The 22,259-nt window shown below is 42.0% G+C and overlaps 1 protein-coding gene across 1 annotated transcript in view; it reads left to right on the top strand.

Annotated features, from left to right (window-relative positions):
- The window catches only part of GRIN2B (glutamate ionotropic receptor NMDA type subunit 2B), a 421,963-nt gene that overhangs the window by 124,782 nt on the left and 274,922 nt on the right, over positions 1 to 22,259 (top strand). The gene's annotated exons all lie outside the window — the stretch shown is intronic.

The following is a 22,259-nucleotide window of genomic DNA, read 5'->3' as shown; positions in this document are numbered from 1 at the left end:
CTTGGGGGTTTGTACTAAGGACTAAACCATATATTTGTTTTCCTATAAAACTTGGTCGTTAATGATGAAAGGTAACCAGATTGCATTGAGAGCATGGGTAGGTCAGCGATTAATCTTTTAAAGATGAAAGTGAGGAAAAGGTGCTGGTGTCTAGAAGCTCCTATCATTTTGAAAAGGTTTATGTGTCCACTTGTTTGTAAATGGACTCACTGAAATGACTAAGGGATGTTGACGCTTGTAACTCTGGGATACATTTTTTTCAAATAGGTATATGAAAGGCATACTCTGTTATTCCTTGGCAATACATGTTCTCCCCCATACTGTTTTCAAGACTATAAAAAGAAAACTCTCTCGAGGCAGCTGATTTCTCTCCTTGAAGATACAAATGTTATAGGGAAATAATTTTTGCCAAGGAATTAACGCTTATCACACACATTGATCTGCACATCCAAATAGATTTTAATCCATGGAACCTGTAGCAACCTCATTTTCCCCATGCTTAGATTTGAAGGCAATGGTTCTTAATCTTGGATGCACATTTGAATCACCTGAGGAGCTTTCAACACTGCTGATGCCTGAGTCCCACGCTTAGGGATTCTGATTATTGGCCTGGGCTTCAGGATTTGTAAAAGCTCCTCAGGTGATTCTAGAGTGCGGTTAAGATTGACAGCCCCTGCTCTAAAGTCTCCAATAAATCCTAGCCTCTCCTGCATTCACGTTAGGTTGTCATATGACTAATTGCCACTTGACATTGGGGCTTAATTTCTAACTGCACAAAAAAGTGTTTTATTCTGGTTTGGGTTGTTTCGTTTTTACATATTATCAGTTATTCAGTTATTTTCCTTGCTTTACCGATTATTGTGCATTGCTTAGATACAGCTCTTAGTGCATATGCACTGTCCATTGCAGCCATTCATGTCTTAGAATAATTTGTTTCACCACAAGTGCTACGTTTACCATTTTTCATCACTTTGGGTTTTTACAATTGTCATTGTCATCTTATACTTTTTATCACCACGCTCAAAACTGCCTTTAGTTTTGTACTCAGAAGACATGCTTTCAGGTTAATAATGTTTATAAACACCTGAAAACCTAGCACAGACACCGCAAGCATTCTACCTGGCTAGTTGAGAACAACTCCAAGTGGAGCGACTTGACTGAGACTGAAAGAACCTTGCGTGACCACTACCGCCATCTGTCGGCAGTAGGCAGAGATGACTAGCTTCTGCTTCAGAGCTTCCCTTCGGTCTAGGAAAGGTCAAGTTGAAAGTGTTGAGTAAAGACATTCCAGTATCATATGAGAAATATATTCTTCCATTTACGTGGGTGCAGGTACAGCTGTTAGAAAACAGGCACTAGCACAAATAGCCCATGCTAAGGGAAGTGGGAAAAATAAGCAAAATGGAAAATATAAACTGACTGGCATAACCTACTGAGTTGTACTTCAGGTAGATTTTTCTTTAAATATGATTGTCCTTAGAAAATTTTACTTTAACAGTGGCAATTTGAGGGCACAATTTTGCATCAAAAGAATTCTGATATGGATAAAAGCAAATTTTAAAATTATCTAGATAAGTGCGTACTTACTTTGAGAGCACAATAGGTAAAAATGATTTTTTTTTTCTCATGTGGGCTATTGTGCAACCTATATTATTTCTCCCCAGTAGAAAAGGTTATGCCTAAACTAACTGATTGCTTCTCTCTGGTACCTTTTACAAATCCACAACATCAATGTTCAAATATGAAGTAAGATGCAGAACATGTAGAGAGACTGAACTCTTTTTGTTCACTGATGTATCCTAGGGGCTTTGAGAATGTTCCCCATATGCTAGGAGCTTAGTGCTTTGTAAGCACTGTTTTATTTAATACTCTTAACTACCTAGTGACCTAAGTGGTATTGTTTAATCTTTATCTTACCGATGGGGATACTGACACTCAGAGAGGTTAAATAACATACCCAAAATGCTATAGCTCCTAAGTGGAAGCCAGGATTTTAACATTGGTTGCTAGCTTCAAAGGCTATGTGCTCTCTTGCCTCTCAAGGAAATGACTGGTTATGGTCTCGTATATCTCACTGTCCTTCACTTTCTCCCTTCTTATATAGCATTGTGGGGGATGTCTTCTGACTGAAAGTGATCTATTATGTGATTCAGAGTCGGGCAATCCTGGAATCTAACTACAAGAGAACATAACAAGGGTATGAAATGGTGGAGCCCTTGGGTGTAACACAATTTCACAGAGGACCCATTGGCTACTGCCTTCTTCTAGGAGTGAATAGGAGAACTGATACCAGTAAAGTGAATTCTTCTAGGTCACTATAATGAGATCTTCTCTGGTCACTTTCTTTCCCCTTGCTCCTGCCTTCATTGCTATCACACCCAAATATTCCATCATGTCTTTCTCTCCACCAAGTAAGGAGGTGGGCAATGACTTTTAGATGCTTTTCTAAAATAGCCTAAATATCTGACTTTTGACCTGAAAAGAATGGTTTCTAAGCAGCAAGAGGGAAAAGAAGAAAGAAAAAGTTCTAATAATGGAGATCCTGGAAAGTTGGAGACTCAGCCCCAGGGGTTTGATGCTGAGTTGGTGGTGGCAGGAGCTACCTGAACAGAGAGTGTCAGCAGCAAACTTCCCAGCAGCCCTGCAGAGGAATGTTTGGGGGCTTAACAGATTTGCATAAAGGCAAATAAAAAGAATCCCCAGATCTCGGAGAAAAAAGCCTTTGGGACAAGATTAAAAAATAAAACACCACAAAACTAAGGGCGGGCTTTTTTTTTTTTTTTAATAGAAGTTTATTTTAAGTACCATAATCATATTTTACAAACATAGCATTGGGGGCACACAGTTGGACAACCATTAATCAACAGGGGAATAGGACAAAACATTTGAAAGTAGAACTGATGCAGAAAGTCTAAGACATTGTGCTTGGCGACATTGAAGGCTTATAGTAATCGTCTGAAGAATGATCAATAAGCCTTCTATTTTGCTCTCCCCTTCTCAGAGACAGGTAATTGCCAGTCTGTTTTAACTTAGGTTTTTGTTGTTAGTTTATTTCCAATGAAACCCACTTAGTAAGTGCTCTTCTGGAAGATTGCATTACAGGGATAAAATTTGTATTCAAGAAGTTTTTGATGCAGGAAAGACAGCTTTGTTCCCAAGACTTTTGACAACAGCACAGACACAGTTTGGTGGTTCAGCACCTGGTCGGATAGCATGTGCTCACTTTTTTGCATATGCCAATTAATCAGTAAAAACATTAATTAGCCCTCTGCTTTCTCAAAGAGGAAATGAGCTTTATACTATGGTGGAAAGAAGCATGGGGACTAGCAGTGTAGGGCTATTAAAAAATCAGAATTTAGAGTCCAGGCTGGATTCAGGCATCACTTCCTAAATGTTGGAATCAGGACAAGTCATCAGTCCCTGACTCTTGACCTTGATTTCCTTGCCTGTATAATGGGAATAATAATATATTCGTTACAGGGTTGTTGAGGATTAAATGAGGTGATACATTGCAAGTGCTTCACTAAAGTGTCCAGCATAACATTCAGCAGGTAAAGCTGAAGGCTGCATGGAGCAGTTTGAAGAAAGTGAGGATGTTATGTATCATGATGCAGGAAAAGAATGGGAATCGAAAAGCATTATGGACAATGGTAGGAAAAGCTCTAAATTGGAGACCACCCAAGAAGGGCATATGGTTGAAACGTGAAAATCTGGTGAAAGGCTCTGAAGCGTGAGATTGGGAGTCTTGGTCTCACCCCACCAGGGAAGCTGAGGCTCACAAGTAGTATGGAAGTCTGCTGAAGCCACAAAGGGCATAGTCCCTTAAAGAAAATCTCTAACCTGGAAAGAATTCCTAGGTGCTTGTACCAGAAGAGTGTTTAGAATAGTAATGGTGAATGTTTAAAAATGTATGAGGTGCTTTTTGGCAGTTCCCCACCTGAGTATAAAGAGCCTATTTTATTTTGCCTTGTTATAATTGCTTTTATTCTCCCTGAGATCCAGGATTTAAGATGCCCATCTGAATCCGAATAATGAACTGAAACTAGATGTATTTCCATTTCTTTCTAGGAGATTTTTCTACTGATTGTCTGAAATCTTCCCTGGGTTTTCAGATTTTAGCTTAGAAAGGTTAAGTAACTAATCCAGGGTATCACAGCACAGTATTAGCAGTGGGACTAGGATTCAAATCTCAGGAACACCTATTTCGAAACCCTTGCTTTCTGTTGTACAATTCTGCTTCACAAAACATTGAACTAAGAATTACACATTCCTGAATTTTAGTCTCCATTCTGATGAGTTTTGAAAATGTGGGCAAACACATTACTTATACTACATGATGCTCAGTTTATAGTTTATGAGATATAAATTTTGTGTTCTGCCTTACACACCTTACATTTTGAAGGTAAAATGAAATAAAGTATGTGGGAGATTTTAGAGCTGTACCATGGCAAAAGACACTGTAGGCGAGGGAAATAAGGAGTAGTGATAGGCGATGATAGAGTCAATGACAACTATTTTGTCCTTGGCATTAGAACTAATGAGAATGTCTTGGGCAGAAAGTAGGAAGAAAAGCAGAAAGGTAGAAGTGACAGTAGGAGCAGGTGAAAGGATGCAAGATACAATCTCTAATACTGCAAGAACGGGGAAGGAAAAGGTATGCTGAGTGGAAAATCAGGGCCTGGAAATGGACGCGCTGATCAGGGCGTAGCATGGTAGCCGAAATGTGTATCACATTCTTTATCTTACTCCTCCTTAGAGGACATGCAAAAGTATTCTTACAGTGGGGTCTGTTGTTATGATTCTTTCCTTTCTAAATTGCTTCTTTGGGGGCCGGATGCGGTGGCTCACACTTGTAATCCCAGCACTTTGGGAGGCCGAAGCGGGCAGATCACCTTAAGTTAGTTCGAGACCAGCCTGGCCAACATGGTGAAACCTCGTCTCTACTAAAAATACACAAATTAGCTAGATGTGGTGGTACACACCTATAATCACAACTACTCTGGAGGCTGAGGTAGGAAAATTGCTTGAACCTGGGAGGCGGAGGTTGCAGTGAGCCGAGATTGTGCCACTACACTCCAGCCTGAGTGACAGAGCAAGGCTCTGTCTCAAAAGAGAAAGAAAAACAAAAATAAATAAATAAATAATAAATTACTTCTTTGGGAATGGATGCTTTCAATAGCATTCTCATTTTCTGTACTGAGAGCCACATCTTGCAATCTAATTGGGGTTAGGAAGATGGCCCTATTCTTTTTTGGCTTCATCTTCTTCCCCACTTCCCCTATCTTCTACCCCCACTTGCTTAATGACAATTAGTTTGGAGAGAGTAGGGGCCAGCAGTGGTGTGTGACACTGGGAATAGACTATTGTCTTCCCTTGGCTCATATGGATTTGCATATCAAACATAATCTTGAAACCAAGATTGCTACATGCTACTCATACCTTACCCTATGCTTCTTCACTAATTTCTGGTGTCTCTTAGATTGTTATTTTGCTTTTAGTTGTCTGTGATATTCCCTGGGACAGAATACTTTGGGAGCAAACTGTAGTGTTATGGCATTTCTTGGATGAGGGCTATTAAGATATAGAGGTAGGAAAGTGAGAGGAAAAAAAACTAACATAATATGTCAGCTTTGAACCAGGCATGATGTTAATGAGCACTTTAATTCTCATGCAGTCTCACGAGGGAAGTAGTATTATTTCTTCTCTCTTGATGGGGAAACTAAATCAGAGATAGTTTATGTACATTGACCAAAGTCACACATCTAGAACAACAGTGCGACTGAAATCTGAATTCAGATGCGCTTGACTTTAAAACCTTTTCCCAGTCCACACAGTGAGCCAGGGTAAAATTACCTGGAGTTCAGTTTCTTCTCTCAATGTTCCCGACTTCCTTGAACTATACTTCGGGGAAAGATGGGAAAGATGAGCTACAGCTCTGTCTGGCTGGCTCTTTCCACCCGCTTCTGTGAAATGTGTTTCTTGTTGGCCAGCACATCCTGTCTTTAAAAAATGGAGCTAGGATTTTCTTTAGGTGCACTGTTCACTTAAGCCCAGAAATTGCTTTGACATTCACAGAAATACAGGCACTTGGTCCTGGAAAGTAATACACCAGCCATCACTTGTCATACATTTTCCAGGGATGTGCTGGTGTCTAAGAGAAGGTAGCAGCCCAAGCAGAGAATGCAAACTTTGGAGCCAATGGGCTTCAGCTCTACCCATTCTCAGCCGTGTGACCTTAGTTGGACTCTTCAGACTCTCTGAGCCTCAAAATCTCCTTCTGTAAAGTGGAAACAAAAATAACACCCAGCTCACAGGGGGTAGCAAGCTTCATGATGCAGTGTACCCACTGCATGGTAGACAGTTGACGCTCAGTATATGCCATCTTGCATTTTTAAAAACCAAACTTGTCCTAAATCATTTGAGGAAAGTGGATTCTAATTTTTCCTATTAACAGAAAGAGAAGATTTTGGGATGTTAACATGCTTCCATTTAGACACGGTGGATAAACAATAGCTCAGTAGCTTCTTGGTGATGCCATTGCTGATTGTGACGTGATCAGAACTTACCAGGATTTTCAAAGCAGAGACATGAGATGATTTCAACAAACTGCTGCACATAGGATATAAGTGTTGAAGACAAGTCAAGATCAATTTTTAAAAACAGCAGAATAAAATAGTGTTTGAATCAGAGTCACTCAGATTTGGAAGTGTTGGTATGTTTAAAAAAGTGAATTATTACTTGAAGAAAATATTAATGGTACTAGGTAAGAAGTAGTAAAATGTTATAGAGACAAGGAAATATAAGTTTACTAAACGTTGCTAACTAATTTTACATTACATTGATGTTGCTGAAAAAACTTGAATTATGGTTTCTATGCCAAGAGTATATTCTTGTTCCTTTTTCTGAGACTTCTGTGATTCTTTTTGTCTTATTGTTAGATCTACATTTTATTGAAAATCGTATTTTGATTCTGTAATTTAAGGGTCTAGCATGCAGGAGAGTAACACTAAAGGTGGTTATTTTTATTCTATCTTTCCAAGTACAATAAATGTTTATTGCTATAATTCTGTTTTACACAAAGATCTAATTATTGTAAATTACGAGGTTATGATGAGAAAGACTAACAATGATTGATCATTTATTTTTGTCAAACTCTGAGCTAGTCATCTTATGTATGTTTTCTCATTTAATATTTTCATTGAATTTAGGAAGTACATATTTTATCTCTATTTTAGAGACGAGGAAACTATAGATCAGAGAAGTTAACTCTGTGGCCCAAGACGTTTAGGTAGTGATTTGCTCACAGTAGCTTAAACAAATGAGTCTGTGGGTGTCTCAGAACAAAGAGTCTGGAGACAGAGGCTGCTGGGGGTGGTGCAGTGGCTCAGTGATGTCAGGGGTGACATCTGGGGTTCTCCTGGCATTTTGTCATGGTTGGAAGGTGGCTGCCCCAGCTTTAGTCATCCATCATGCTCATACTTAACAAAGGAAAAAGCAGTGGGTCGATATTGGATTAGAAAAAGTCTTCCCCGCATCCTTGATTTCATGAGCCCAGACAATGTGACATGGGCAACCCTGTGGGTGTTGCAAGTCTCCCTGGTGGAAGTGATAAGGCGGGAAGGGGTGGGAATGGTTTTGGGGCCAGTCAACAGACAGTGTAGTCTACAGACAATGTGTCTCAGAGGAAGTGACATCCTGGGAATTCAACCAATGCCTGTATGAGTCAAAGCCCAAACATCTTGCATCTCCCTTGTCTCACACCAAACCCTCTTTTGTGTCCTTAGTCCAGTCTTCTCAATGAGTCCTCCAGAACTCTGATCTTGGTTCATCAGTCATTTCCTTTTTTTCTTAACTATCGACTTATTCCTCTTTACTGGTATCTTCCCTTTTAGGGATTCTTAGATGATGTTTGGAAATGTATGGGGGTGATTTTTGGAGGTCATAATAACGTGTATGTGTGTGCACGTGTGCATGCGCGCGCCACAAGCATTAAGAACTTAGAGAACAGGCATGTTAAGTGACCTGTAATAAATGTGTTAGCATCCCACTGTCGAGAATGGTCTTACCCAAAATATCAGTTGTGCAACCAAAATACCAATTATCACTGTGGCCCATAAATGTGCTCAAATCACTCTCATCTTATTAAACAAACATGAAAGCTTTCCTTCATGCTCATTCTTCCTCCTTGTCTCCTTCTTTTCACAGTTCATCTCCTTAAAGGGTAGTCTGAAATTGCCTTTTGCACTTCCTCATCTCTCGCTTCTCCAAAGTGCCAAATCCGATGGACTTTTCAAGTTGTTCTTGACCTTCTGCAGCACTGAACACTGTTGACCCTTTTAGTGCTAGTCACAAAAATTACGATGACAAGAGTAATTAGATTTGTCATAGATTTGGTGACAGCAGCACTGAGAATACATAGACTTTAGAACGTGGGTGGGTCATATAGGTGGAAATGTCTAGTAAGGACCTGGATTTGGGCCTGGAGGTAGAGAGAGTGATTTGGACTGGACATGTAGCTAGGAGCCTCATTTGCAAGGACGGGATAGCTGAAACCATGAGAGTAGATGAGATGGCTCAGAGTGGGTCAAGGGCAGAACCCTGGCTGCACCACCCTTTGAGGGATGGCCAGGAGAGGTGCAACGTGCAGATGATAAAGGAGCTAAGACAGAATTATCAGACAGATAAGACGTGAACAAGAAGAGCAAGGAAAGAGAAGCATTGTAGAAACCAAGGGTTCTAAAAGCGGAGTTATTTCTCAGTCTGGAGATCAGCTTAGGGCCCTCTCTTCTCCAACAGTAATGGGGCCTCGTTAGTTCCACCTTCTTAGTAGCTTCAATTGGTTTTCTCAACTCCATGCACACTGCAATGACCCGAGGGCTGGCACTCATTCTCTCTTGTCTGCGCTGCCACATGGAAACTTAACTGTGATTCTTTAGCAACTCAGATCTGATTACTTTTTTGCTTAACTGCCCTGGCTTCCTTCAGCTTCGAATGCAGTGTCGTCTTTAATCTGGTCCCAGGCTACCTCTCCAGGATTTCTCTTAACCTCCCTGCCCTTGAGCAGCAGTGTCAAGCCACATAAATTATTTACAGCTCCCCGAATGGTTCTGACTGTTTTACATCTCTACGCTTTTGTCTGTGCCGCCTCCTCTTCTTAGAAGTCCTCTTCCTTGCCCACCCCAAAATGCCTATTCATTTTATCAGAGAATTCCTGCCATTTCTTCGGGCACCCTTTTCTGACTCCCATCTTCATTGAATTTGCCATTTCTTTTCTTGCACTTCACCTGTGCCCTCTTCATGCTTTTATTATAACCTGTCTTGTTAACACATCTCTCTCTCACTGTAGAGTGGGCTCATCGTGGGCCAGGGCTATGCTTTACTAATTTTGTCCTCCCAGCACATAGTGTCAGGTGCATAGTAGCAGCTAACCTTTATTAAACAATCAACAGTTATTAAATTGTGCACTCTATACACACTGCAGTGGGTAGCATGAAGATAGGTCCATGTCTTAATCCCTGGAACCGTAAATGTGACCTTATTTGGATAAAGGCTCTTTGCAGATGTAATTAACATAAGGATCTCATGATGAGATCATCTTGAATTATTTGGGTGGGCCCTAAATTCAATGACAAATGTCCTTATAAGAGACAGAAGAGGAGAAGATGCAGACGCAGAGGAGAAGCCCATGTGAAGAGAGGCAGAGGCGGCAGTTGTTGAGCTACAAGCTAAGAAAGCCACCAGAAGCTGGAAGAGGCAAGGAAGGAATCTCCCCTAGAACCCTAGAGTGCGACCCTCCCGACACCTTGATTTTAGGTTTCTGGTCTTCAGAACCGTGAGAGAATACATTTCTGTTTTAAGCCCCGGAGTCTTCTGCAGGCTTAGGAATGAATACACACGCCACAGTTAAGTGAGAGAGTTCTGGAATCTCACCGCCTTAGCCGTTTCCTGGTTCTGTCACCATTACTGTGTGACCTTTGGAAAATACCTTAACTTCTCGAATCCTTAGTTTCCTCATCTATAAAATAATAATACGAATAGACCCTATTGCTTTCTGTTTTTCTGGTTTTATTTTTAGTTTTGTATTTTGAGACAGGGTCTCACTCTGTCACCCAGACTGGAGTACAGTGGCGTGATCTCTCATCGAAATATTTGCTTCCCAGGTTCAAGTGATTCTCCTGCCTCAGCATCCTGAGTAGCTGGGATTATAGGCGTGTGCCATCATGCAAGGCTACTTTTTGCATGTTTTTTGTATCTTTTTTTTTTTTTTTTAGTAGAGATGAAGTTTCACCACACTGGCCAGGCAGGTCTCAAACTCTTGACCTCAGGTGATCCACCCACCTTGGCCTTCCAAAGTTCTGGAATTACAGGCATGAGCCACTGTGCCTGGGCTAGACCCTGTTTCTTAAAATTATTAAGGTTGTTCAAAGTACCTAGAAAAGGTTTGGAAAATGGTAGGAATCAGCAAGTATGAGTCTGTGAGAGTTATTCAGTAAGTCTCCATTGAATAAATGAATGAAGCAAACAGAAACACAGACCATCAGCAGTATGATCTTGAACTCACCTAGCTCTGCGGTCATTGGACAATTAGTTGGGGTGTTCTTTCCAAAGGTGAATGCTCTTTCGGGTTCACCCCAGGCCTGCCACAATGCTGAAGGGTGAAGTGTCAGTGTCTCCTTTAGCTGTTCCACTGCTGAGGCCCTTGGTGGGACTGGCACGGTGAGGTTTGTCTTTTAGCACTAGTACTTCCCTTTCTGCACTCCTCACTCTGTTTTGTTTCTGCTTCTTGTTTTTTTTTTTTTTCTTTTTTTTTGAGACAGAGTCTTGCCCTGTCGCCCAGGCTGGAGTGCAAAGCACAATCTCAGCTCACTGCAATCTCTGCCTCCCGGGTTCAAACAATTCTCCTGCCTCAGCCTCCCAAGTATGTGGGATTACAGGCACCTGCCATCACGTCCAGCTATTTTTTGTATTTTTTAGTAGAGATGGGGTTTTACCATGTTGGTCAGGCTGGTCTCAAACTCCTGACCTTGTGATCTGCCCGCCTCCGTCGGCCTTGCATAGAGCTGGGATTACAGGCGTGAGCCACTGCACCCGGCCTGCTTCTTGTTTTATGTGCGTGTGTGTGTGTGTTTAAGTGTGGTGCTGATATTTTTCTACTTTCCAGGGCCCAGGTGGTACATCTCATCCAGGGTTGTACTCCTGACCTGAGGTCCTCATGCCCTCAGATATTTTTTCTTCTCTGCCCTCAATTCAAAACTCCTGTTTCTTTTCCCTTTATTTCTTTTCATTTCATACATTTTATAATCCATATCACAACTGTAAGTAAGGGTAGTCATTTTTTTTTAAGTTCTCTATCCTGCTAGACTACAGACTTTACAAGGGCAAGGACTAGGTCTTTATCATTTTTGTATATCCAAAACCTAACATATAGCTTGGCACAGAATAAGCCCTTAATACATATTTATTAAATATATGGACGAATTAATTATTTCAGGGCAGCAAATGTCAGTTGCAATTAAGAGAAAACTATTTTAAACACAAATGAAAATGGCTGATAGGCTAATCTCTCTGGTTACTGGCAAATACGTTCCTATGTTTCTCTGAGCTGCTAGCTCCATCACCTTTCCCTCCCTCACAGATATGAGGGCCAGATACCAGCAATCAGCAACCTGGCACTTGTAGCTGGAGTTATCACATTTGTGTCCACTTTATTTTTAGCAGACAGACATGGCAAAAGGCCTGCTTCAGGTAAGGGGTGCCATCTGAGGTAGCAGAGCAAGAGTTTCATCATGCAGAATATTTAAGTGCCAGTGACAGTCCTGACTTGATTCACGCTCTTTCAAAAGAGGAAGCAGAAAGAAGCAGTTTTAAAAGTTTTGGAAAATAAACATATGCGATTCATATGACATGCTCATCGTCAAGATATCACCCAAGTAAGTTCCCAAAGGTAGTGACGAGAGATTTTGAAACTTCCTCTAGCAAACAACATACTTTCTCAGTTATTATTTATTTATTCACAAAAAATCTTTTATCTACTGGGTATTGGGAACTATTTGAGGTCCTGGAGATGTGGTCAGTAAGAGAGACGTATTCTCATGGAGCATTGACAATAAACAGACACAGCAGTTAAACAATATTATTTTGGAGAGCGGTGAATGCTTTAATGAAAATAGCAGGAAGAGTTATTGTGAGCTATTTTAGTCAGGGTTGTCGGGGAAGGCCGCAGAGGAGGTAGCCCTTAAGATTTGCATGATGAGAAGGACCAAACACGTGAAGAGCTGAGGGGCTGCATTTTGGCAGAGAGAACAGCAGGTGTAACAGCCTTGAAGTGGGAAAGTGTTTTCGTTGCTGTTGTTTCTTGATGAGTAATAGGAGGGTCCGTACATCTGAGGCTGAGGAGCTGCTCTGGATGGAGTTGGCTGATATAGGGCCTGAGGTCTTGGCATGGTGTTATTTTTTATTCATTCTGGGTGTACGAAGGGGGCTGTGTTACCTGATATGGTGTCTTTTCAGATGGTGGCAGTGTAGAATCGTGGATGCAGCATATACCATGGAGCCATTTTGAGTTCTGGTTCCACCTTTCAGAGCCTGGTGACTTCTTACCATGTGCAATTGCTGTGATTTTTTTTCTTTCTCATCTCTCTGATGTGGTTAATACTCTTCCACCACAAAGAACTATTACGAAGATTAAATGAAATAACCTTTTAAGTCACTCATTACTCTGCCAGATACACACCTGGTTTTGAATAAATGGCTTCTGTTATATACTAGTACTGAAGATAAGTTCCTCTTTAAAGACAAGGCATCCTTTTCTTTCGATAGATCTATGCATTATGCAGGTTTTCTTTTGTTGTTTTTACAAAATTTGTTTACAGAGTTGCAAACAGATTAGCAAAGCAATGGAGGAAGTTAGATACATTATCACTGATTGTCCTCTAACGAAATGACTGCTTCTCCTTTTGAGTTCTTGGAGTTGCCATGCACTAGTGTCCCTTGACTATTCCTGGATTTGTGTCTACATAGTTGCAGCCGGATATCATTTCCTCTCTTCCCAAAGTGGGGTGATGGCACTGAGAAGAGTATTACAGGGAAGGCTGCATCTGGGGTGAGCTTTTGAGGTATGGGTTGAGAGTGGAAGGTAGCACAATGGTGCAGCTAGCCAGTGTAGCCTGCCTTGAGCTGAGGATTCCTGGCACACCCCCAAGTCCTCATGGCCTGCCACCACGTGTCTTGGATGCCTTCTGTTGCCTTGGCAACATGTAGTCCAGAGTTGTAGAGAGCAGCAGCCTTTAACCTTTCAGCATCACGTTGCTAGGGCAACAGGCTTCCTGGGAAGCCAGGCTGCACTGTGGTTTCTGCATGCTGCTTCCACCCTCCCCCCGCCTCCTCTGCCTACTCTTATTTCCGCTGTCTTCCATCTGCATTGCTCCACTTCTTTTGCCTTCATGGATCCACTGTCTGCATACTCTTTCTATCTCCTTCCAACCTCTTTGCCTTTTATACTTACCATTCCTGTATACTCATTGCCTATATCAAAGCAGATATTGTAAATTCTCAAAAAGTAAAACAGTTTGACATAATCACAGGATGGTGAGAATGAAGGAGTTAAAAAATAGCAAGAAAGAGAAAAGAGCTTGGTAGAATTTATAGTTGATTTTAGAGTATGGTAGTGGTTGTTAAACAGATTGGAGTTTGAAATCAACAGGGGAGATTTTATTTTATTATTGTTATTTTAATATAGATTATCTGGCCTCATACCCCAGGACTCTGATTTAATAGGCCTGGAGCAAAGCCCTCCTAATTACTGTTTTTATAAACTTCCCAGTTTGAGAACCACTGGTGAGTAGAACATGTCATGTTGTTTAGGTTAGGCTCTTGAAAGTCTGTGACAGGTCAGGCTCTTGAGCTTTCTCATCATGGTTTCCAGTGCAATGTAGTTGAGTGAATGCTTACTAAAGATTAAGAAGGAGAAAGAAGAGTTGGAGAAAAATGAAAAGAAGCTAAATGAGATGAGGAAAGGAAAGGAAAACAGAAGGGAATGACAAAGAGAGTCAGTGGAATTAGAGATGATGAAATCCGCCATCAGATGTCATTCAGCAACTCCCTTGTCTCTGATATTCAGGTGAAGTGCAGGCTCTTAAGGGTCTTAACCTAGAATTGGTTAACATACTCTTTTAGATATGTTTTGAATCTTGGATTTGCCCTGGTTGGGAGGAGAGTGGGATGGGCCAAATTTGGAGTTTCAGAAGAAGTCTGCTTCATTTTATTCCCCCTTTAGGAAACCAAATGCCTACTGCATTTCTGGTGCTGCTCTTTATACGAAATGGTGCAGTTTAACCTTCAAAGAGGGGTTAGGCAGTAGTAGTATTCTCCTTCTTTTATAAATGAAGAAATAGAATCAGAAAGGAAAGCAACTGGCCCACACTATTAATGGCAGTATGGAAACTAGAACCCTTATCTAAATGACAGTGAAGCCCATGGGTTTCACCAGTATACTTCACTTTATTTTGAACCCTTTTATTTATTCAGCCTTCATGGGACATCAAGCATTTCCTAGCTATCCGAACAGGGGCTAACTGGAGTCTGGCAAAGTTGATTTCCTCCCTTACCCAGTTGACCTTGATTAAGTCCTAAATATTTAGAATAAGAGCCAAGAGGGAGACAAGAGTGGGATGAAAGACAAGAAGTAGAAAGGGAAAGAGAATGAAAGGAGAAAGGATGTAGGGGTGGGCAAAACCGTCAGGTCCACCGCTAGTCTGATGGGGCCTGTGACTGCAGCTGCGTGGGAGCTCCAATTATTTCCAAACTCTAGACTCTGGTCAAGAGTGGACCTGAGGCCTTTAGACCCAGAACACTTTCAACTGGATGCCCCAGGATTTGATCCTGGATCAGATGAAAGTCTTCACCAATACTGGGATTAGGGGAATTTTTTTCTCTACCTTGGTGTGTGTGAGGAGAAAATGAAATCGAATGCACATCAGTCTAAGTCTAGAAGTTCGTCTCAGTAAATGAGAAGTTGACAAGGAAGTGAGCGTCTTTGCCTCACTATCCTGGATGGTGATAGGTCTCAGAGCAATCTTTTCCTTCTTACTTCTTGAAAGGTCTTAGAGAATCAGCTGTGATTGCTTTTACTTCAGACCAAAGTCCTTACCAGTCATTGGGGGTGGTGCCCAAAGGCTGCTTCCATTGTCCCCATCAGCACCCTCCCACAGTGCCACCCATTGCTGGGCCTTCAGCATCTACTGTCCCTGATATTTTTCCATGATAATCAGAGGCTTGCTTATCTGCAAGTGGGGTATTCAGGTGTTTGGAACATATCTGTGTGAGCATGATGGGACAGATAGGTAGGTGGGCTCAGGCAATGCATGAGGGAGGTAAATTCATCACACAGTGTGCGAGCCCTTTCCAGAGGAAGAGAGCCCCTTGGTTTCCACCCCTCCTGATTGGGGCAACACAAAGCACATGAGGTGCACTCAGTATGTATTTGTCGGTAATGATAGATTCTTTGAAATCAGATGGGAACAGGCCATATGCTCTTGGAAAAGGGCCTGCATTACAAGGTGGGATGGATGAGTGAGATGTGTTTTTGCAAGTTCTTTTCATCTCTAACATCTGTGATCCTGTGAATAATTATCTTCCCCTAGGCCCCAGCTGGCTGCTTGCCTGGAGTCTCTGTCAGAACCTTTCCCCTACTGCCCCTCTAAATGGAGATCATAGAGGGTCTTCTCCTCTGGATGAATGGCTCTAGAAGCCAGAGTTGATACTAAAAACAGGAATTAAAGTCTGAAGCCTGGAGTCAGAGCCCAGGAATCGAGGAACTGGGGCAAGAAGTGTGAGTGCAACAATTCCCAGAACCAAGCAGGAGAGAAGTGGGGGAATGGATGGCTCAGACCAGCATCACCTGACGTTGCCTAATGGCTGTGACAACAGTAGGTCCAGTTACACTCATGTAGGCCACGGAAGCTTTGCTCAGGCCAAATACAGGGACTGACTGAGCAGCAGGACTCAGGACAGGGTCGCTCTGCAGGGTAGAAAGAGAGCAGTGGCCAGAGTCCTACTTCTCGTCCTGCTTGCCTGCCCGCCATGTCATTTTCCCAGACATCTCACCAGCCCGTCTGTATCAGAAGAGGCTAAAAGATAGGGATGCTTTTCTTGTGAATGCCCTGGTGTGTCATCACTGTTGTTCTCCAAGAACAAACTGGTGACTAATTTTACCGAGGAAAGTACTATTTAGGTTATGGAACTTCTCCTGTTTGATCCTGTAGTTTCTGTGCCCAGGGGGAAGTCTCACTGGTCAGTGAATCCTGTGAGTAGTTACTGCTATCATTTCAGTTCTTCCAGAAGGGAAACCAGTTCAGTGGTTGTTATGAAAACTACTCAGCAAAGCAGAGAGGGGGATAAGGACACCGTTCAGCTTTCTAGATGCTCTGGGAGAAGGGCACTTTCTCTCACGGTGATGTATTCCACTCTTGTGCTCTGTTGTATTCAAGAGAGAGGCTAACTAGTCATCGTAGTTGGGGCTTCTGATGTTGTTAAGAGGTGTAAGTATCTGGAACTGTTCTGTGGGAAGAAGAATTAGGGCTTGAAGAGGGTTCTTTTCTGTGTTCCTGGAACTTCTAAGTAGCAGCCATGGCCACTTTATTATCTTGATCTTGATGGTCAATTCAGGGAAAAGTTAGGCAATTGGAAGAGAATGTACTTTTAACCATTTTTTTCCTTTCTTTTTTATGTTCTTTTCCCTCCTTTGACAGCTCCTACCTCTAGTCCTCCAGTGCCTTCTTTCTGCCCTTTGGCTGCCCAGAGGGCTCTCTTCCTGTTTCCCCCTGCTCCTGGCACTGGGGCTCCTCCAAGAAGTACTGTCCTATTCAGTCCTGGGTCTGTCCTCCATGTGGCCCCAGAATTTTCTCCTTATAGTCTATAACTCTAAGTCCTTGCCAGGGTCCAAATAGACAAGAACAACTAATGGGTTTCCCTCCCTAGGAGCATTTGTATTCTAATTCAGTGGAAGGAGTTTGTAATAGTGGAATTTCAGAAACCCTGTTGGACCATTAGGGGAATATGTGTTTTAAACTGAAGGTACTTTCCTGATGGCCACAGATCCCGTCATTTGTGGGGCACCTCGCCAATCCTAGCTCGAGGGGTGGCTCTGCTGGGACACCTTGCTGCGAACAGAAACCCTGAAGGGCAGCTGCTTGAGGAGGGTGTTAGTTGTCCTCAGCTGAGCAGGGGACAGTCCAGACCTGCTCTGGAGCCTGGAGAGCATTTTGTCTATTAAGGCAGAAGGACTTTAGGACCTGCTTTTGGGAAGTAGAAGAGAATCAGGCAGAGGAGGGAAGTCCACATAAATTCGCGAACTGTGATGATTTCTAGACTGTTTTAACCATCCGCGCTGCAGAGAGGGCTGAACCCTACTATCTGCACTAAAAAGCCTCGGCTACCTTTCGCTGCCCTCATGAACTCATCTCAGTCTACCTGTGCGTGCATTCTTCTTTGTTTCTTCCCCTCTTGGCTTCTCCAATCGCTGCTTCTCTCTGTCCTCCTTTCCCTCCTTGCTCTGCTCCCCATCATTTCATCTCTGGTTCATGGCTCTCTGCCCTTCCCCCACCTTGTCCTCTCCCCCGTCTCCTGTGACCCACTGTTCCACGTGGCTTCTACCTTATGTGGTACACACAGCCATCATCGTGCTTCATCCTGTCAGTGCCGAGGCCCCTCCTTGGCCTACCTTTGGACCTGGCATAGTTAAAAGTTCCCAGGTGGTCTGCTCTTGATTTTTGGAGCTGTCAAACATTAGCTTCATCATCTGAGGCCAGTTGGTTCAGTTGGTTAGAACTTTGCATGTAATGAGGCCACCCAAGGACATATGTCCTATCTCCGTAAGCACTCTTCCATCTCACATCAGAGATGCCCTCTAGCAGCCACCTTCTCCGTTCATACCCTTGGTCACAGTGGGGGGTCTGGGTGACAAGTTGTGGCTAATTTATTGATAAGAGATATCAGGAATAATAATACAATTTTTTAGATTAAACACTTTGTTTTGAGACCATTGTAGATTCACATTTTATAGTTTTAAAAGTTGAAAAAGAGTTTAAGCTCAATATAATAGATAGAATTCAGGCCCAGGCAGACCTGGACTGATTGTGGCTCTTCCTTATTAGTTCTGTGTTCTTAGCCTACTTAACTCTTCTGTGCCTCAGTTTCCTTAGCTTTGCAATAAGGAAAACAATATCAACTGTGACGCGTGTTTAGCCTCTTTTAGCCTTCCTCTGCCTGCACCCCTTTCTCTTCCTCTCTCACTCCTGGGTCTGTTTAGTTATACTGCTTTCCTTCTTAATTGTTTTTTATTTTTACCAATGTTCCTAGGAATCCTCCCTTTCTTTCTCCCAATTTTGTGCTTCTCTTTCCATGTTCCTCTCAACCGTTTTCTTGTTTTCACTCTCCAGCTTTCTCATTTCTCACCCCTCACTGAATTTTTACTGCCTTCGCAAATATGGTTTCTCATTCATTCCCCCTGTCATTCACTGTTTCTGGACCCTTCGTGGCTTCCGGGGGAATGTGTAACTCTTAATTATTTATAAGCATGGGAGAATAATTACAGAAATGATTTAATTGCTTTTTCACATAGATCCTACAGCATCGACTGAGCTAAATGGTGGTGGCGTCGGGGAATATCAGCAGGCAGTCTCGATACAAGAAAAAGATTGGTTTGGGTGGATTTGAGGAAGAGATGCAGCAATAAAGTGTACAGAAATTTCAATCTCATTTGTCAAAGCAACTGGAAAAAATAGGCAATTATTCACAGCTAGGATTATATAAAATGGAAGGTATATGTCACCAATATTTGAATTAGAAGGAAAGAGAGTAGAACTAATTATTATTTTAAAAAATGATTTAAGTCTTATGGGCAATGTAGTGGATGGAATGGTGCTACTTGGTTTTTAGAGCTGTATTCTTCTTTGGGGTACTCCATAGGGTTGAATGGAAATATTCATTTCATGGTGTGGATGTAAGAGTGGAAAGAGCCTAAACTAAGCTGCCAGATCAAGAGGTCTGGTTCTCATCTTTGCTTTATAATCCATATAGCTGTTTAACTCTGGGCAGGTCCTTTAATCTCTGGCTTTTTTTTCTTTATCTGAAAATAAAGGGGTTAGGATTTACAATCTATTCAAGAAGTTTCTGGTATGATGTCCATGAGAAGAGAATGTTGAGTGAAGGGAAGGTGAGCAAATAAATAGGGGGAAAGCCACCAAAAATGCACAGTGTTCAGGGTTAGTAGATTAAAAGTAAACAAAGGAAATGAGAAATGGTGGCAAAATCTGAACATGTGGGATCAAATTACGGGGTTTATTTTATTTTATTTTTGAGATAGAGTCTTGCTCTGTTGCCCAGGCTGGAGTGCAGTGGCGCAATCTCAGCTCACTGCAGCCTCTGCCTCCTGGGTTCCAGCGAGAATCCTGCCTCAGCCTCCCGAGTGGCTGGGATTACAGGTGTGTGCTATCATGACGGGCTAATTTTTGTGTTTTCAGTAGAGATGGGGTTTCACCATGTTGGTGAGGCTGGTCTTGATCAGGTGATCTGCCCACCTCGGCCTCCCAAAATGCTGGGATTATAGGCGTGAGCCACCCGCTGCCTGGCCCAAATTGTGAGTTTTTAAACTGCATCCTTGCTAACAGATTTTAAGATTTGGCACCTAAAAAGTTGCGAAGAGAGTGTTGAAGCTCTTTACATTCAGTAGGGAAAGGAAAGGGAATTCCTGAGAAGGCACACTCTATTTTCATCCCCACCCCACTCTATTCCTCAGCTCTCCACAGAAATCCAGACGAACATGTCATCTTGCTACATAGTATCAAAGACCATCAAGGTTGGAATGGATCTTAGAGATTAGTTTCATGCCCTTATTTTACAGTAGAGGACACTGAGTCCAGGAAAGATTAAATGACTTGCCTGAGGCCACATCTCAATTCTCTCCTGGAGCTGGCCTACTTTTCCAGATTACCAGTTCAGTTCTGAGAGAACTTTGTCACCAAAATACCAATCCTCTCTAGTAGTTCACAGTCTACAGATAATATGGTATAATGAATTGCTATCTCTTCTCTCTCCTGATTAGAGGTGAAGACAAGGGCAAATTGAAATTAGGACTAGGGTAGGGAGGGAGGATATGATATTTTAATGTGGTTTGAGACAATTGATTAAAAGTATATTAATAAAAGATATTGATAAAAGTAAATATTAATAATGTTTGGGGCTGTATGTAGTAACAAACCTATATATTAGGGATTATATGAACTTCTGATAATCATAGGCAGACCGATGGAAAGCAAATTTGGATAAAGTAAATTCGATTTGGGTGAGACTCTTTAATGATCAAAGAAAACTCTGGAAACTGGTGTGTCCCAACTACTCACAGGCTATAGATAGCTCTTTTCTTTTCTTCAAACATGGTACCCTGAGGTTAGCCATATCTCCTCATCTTGAAGCATTATTCTAAGGAGTTACTTAGGAAAGATGGGCTCAAGTATGCAGAGAAATTTGTGTACAGCAGAACATTCATACTGAAAATCCAGGGAGTCTTCCAGAAAGGAGAGGAAAATCAGAAGAGAGATCAGGAAGAAATGCTACGTTACATGTGGCAGTGGGGAGGAGACAAAAATAACAAAATCCTTTGTTTCATGTTTTACAGTTTTCAAAGTAAATTTATATACTTTATCTTAATTTGATACTCATAACAATTATGCAGTATGGGAAACTGCATCTCAAAACTGTCTCTCTGAAAAGTGAAGATAGCTATTGTCACTATCCCCATCATCCCCATAAGTCTCTGAAAAGTTAAATGATATGTCAAAGATGGAGTAATCGTAAGTGGCAGGGCTAGGACTAGAATGCAGGTCTCCTGGCCCCTAAGTGAATGGCTGCAATAGAAGAGAACCATGTAAGCTACATTGAAGAGTGCTGAATGGCTACGAATGATGAGGGTGGGTGTCAGCACAGGGGAGTCATGGAAAACAGAGGATTTGGGCACAGAATTCTTTGTAGACCTTGGCTTATGGTTTTCTCTTAAATGAAGAGCTTTGATGGGACTAGAGAGGATGAGGAAGTTACTTAAAGGGAAGAAAAAGAAGCTCTTGGTATGTTAAGAGTGCATGCTTAAGGGCCCAGACAGTGATTGGAAAGGTTGGGCAGGCATCTAGAATGAGGAACTCATGGGGATAGGCCCATACAGAGGAATTTTAAAATAAGGACAAGTTTAGTTTAGTGAACAAAAGGCAAAATCTCAGTTTAGTGAACAAAAGGCAAAACCATTCAAGCCAAACATGACAAAGTTAAGTCTACAGCGTCTCACCTTATCTCTCTCCTGCTGGGGAGAAAAAGAGCCAGTATTAAAGCTTTTTACCAGGGCACTCTTAAATCTGTTCTGAACAAAGCTCCAAATGGGCTGGGATGGTTTGCCTTCATTAACACTTCATTAAGCTTTGTCAGATATAAGCCTCCTGGCCAGATCCTGGCAAGGGACTCTCACCTAGGTGTTAATGAGGAGATAAGGTTTTGGCCTACTCTAGAGCTGTTGAATGTAGGCTAAAATATATTTTGGCAACACTGGTATTAAAATGAGTATTAAACATCACTTTACCCTGGGTGGTGTAAATAAAAGACATAGGCACAAACAGAAAGAGACATGCAACATTACACATTTCAAAGAGACCTGGTGATTGGCTGTAAACAAATTATTAAAATCTGAGTCATGTTGGAATTCACAAATGATGGGCTCTTGATAGATTTGCAATGTGTACCTATATATATTTTTTTTTTTTTGAGACGGAGTCTCACTCTGTTGCCCAGGCTGGATTACAGTGGCACCATCTTGGCTCACTGCAACCTCTGCTGCCCGGGTTCAAGCGATTCTCCTGGCTCAGGCTCCCAAGTAGCTGGTAATACAGGTGCCTGCCACCGTGCCCAGCTAATTTTTGTATTTTTAGTAGAGACGGGGTTTCACCATCTTGGCCAGGCTGGTCTTGAACTTCTGACCTCATGATCCACCCGCCTCGGCCTCCCAAAGTGCTGGGATTACAGGCATGAGCCACCAAGCCTGGCCCCTAATATTTTTTAAAATGCCTCTTTCAAAAACAGACATAATCATACCTGACTCTCAGCATGTTGGTGCTTTTAGCTCTAAATAGTCTTCTGGCTGATTATTTATCAACTACCAGGTTTTCTTGGAATTAAATTGTGCTCACCTTCTAGTAGCTTACCTATGCTCCTAAAAGTGC

The sequence above is a fragment of the Aotus nancymaae genome, unplaced genomic scaffold (genome assembly GCF_030222135.1).
Source record: "Aotus nancymaae isolate 86718 unplaced genomic scaffold, 86718_ANA_hifiasm-v0.15.2.pri h1tg000016l, whole genome shotgun sequence".
In the NCBI taxonomy this organism is placed as follows: domain Eukaryota; kingdom Metazoa; phylum Chordata; class Mammalia; order Primates; family Aotidae; genus Aotus; species Aotus nancymaae.
Note: the sequence above shows the minus strand (reverse complement) of the source record. Positions and strands in the feature narration are given on the sequence as shown.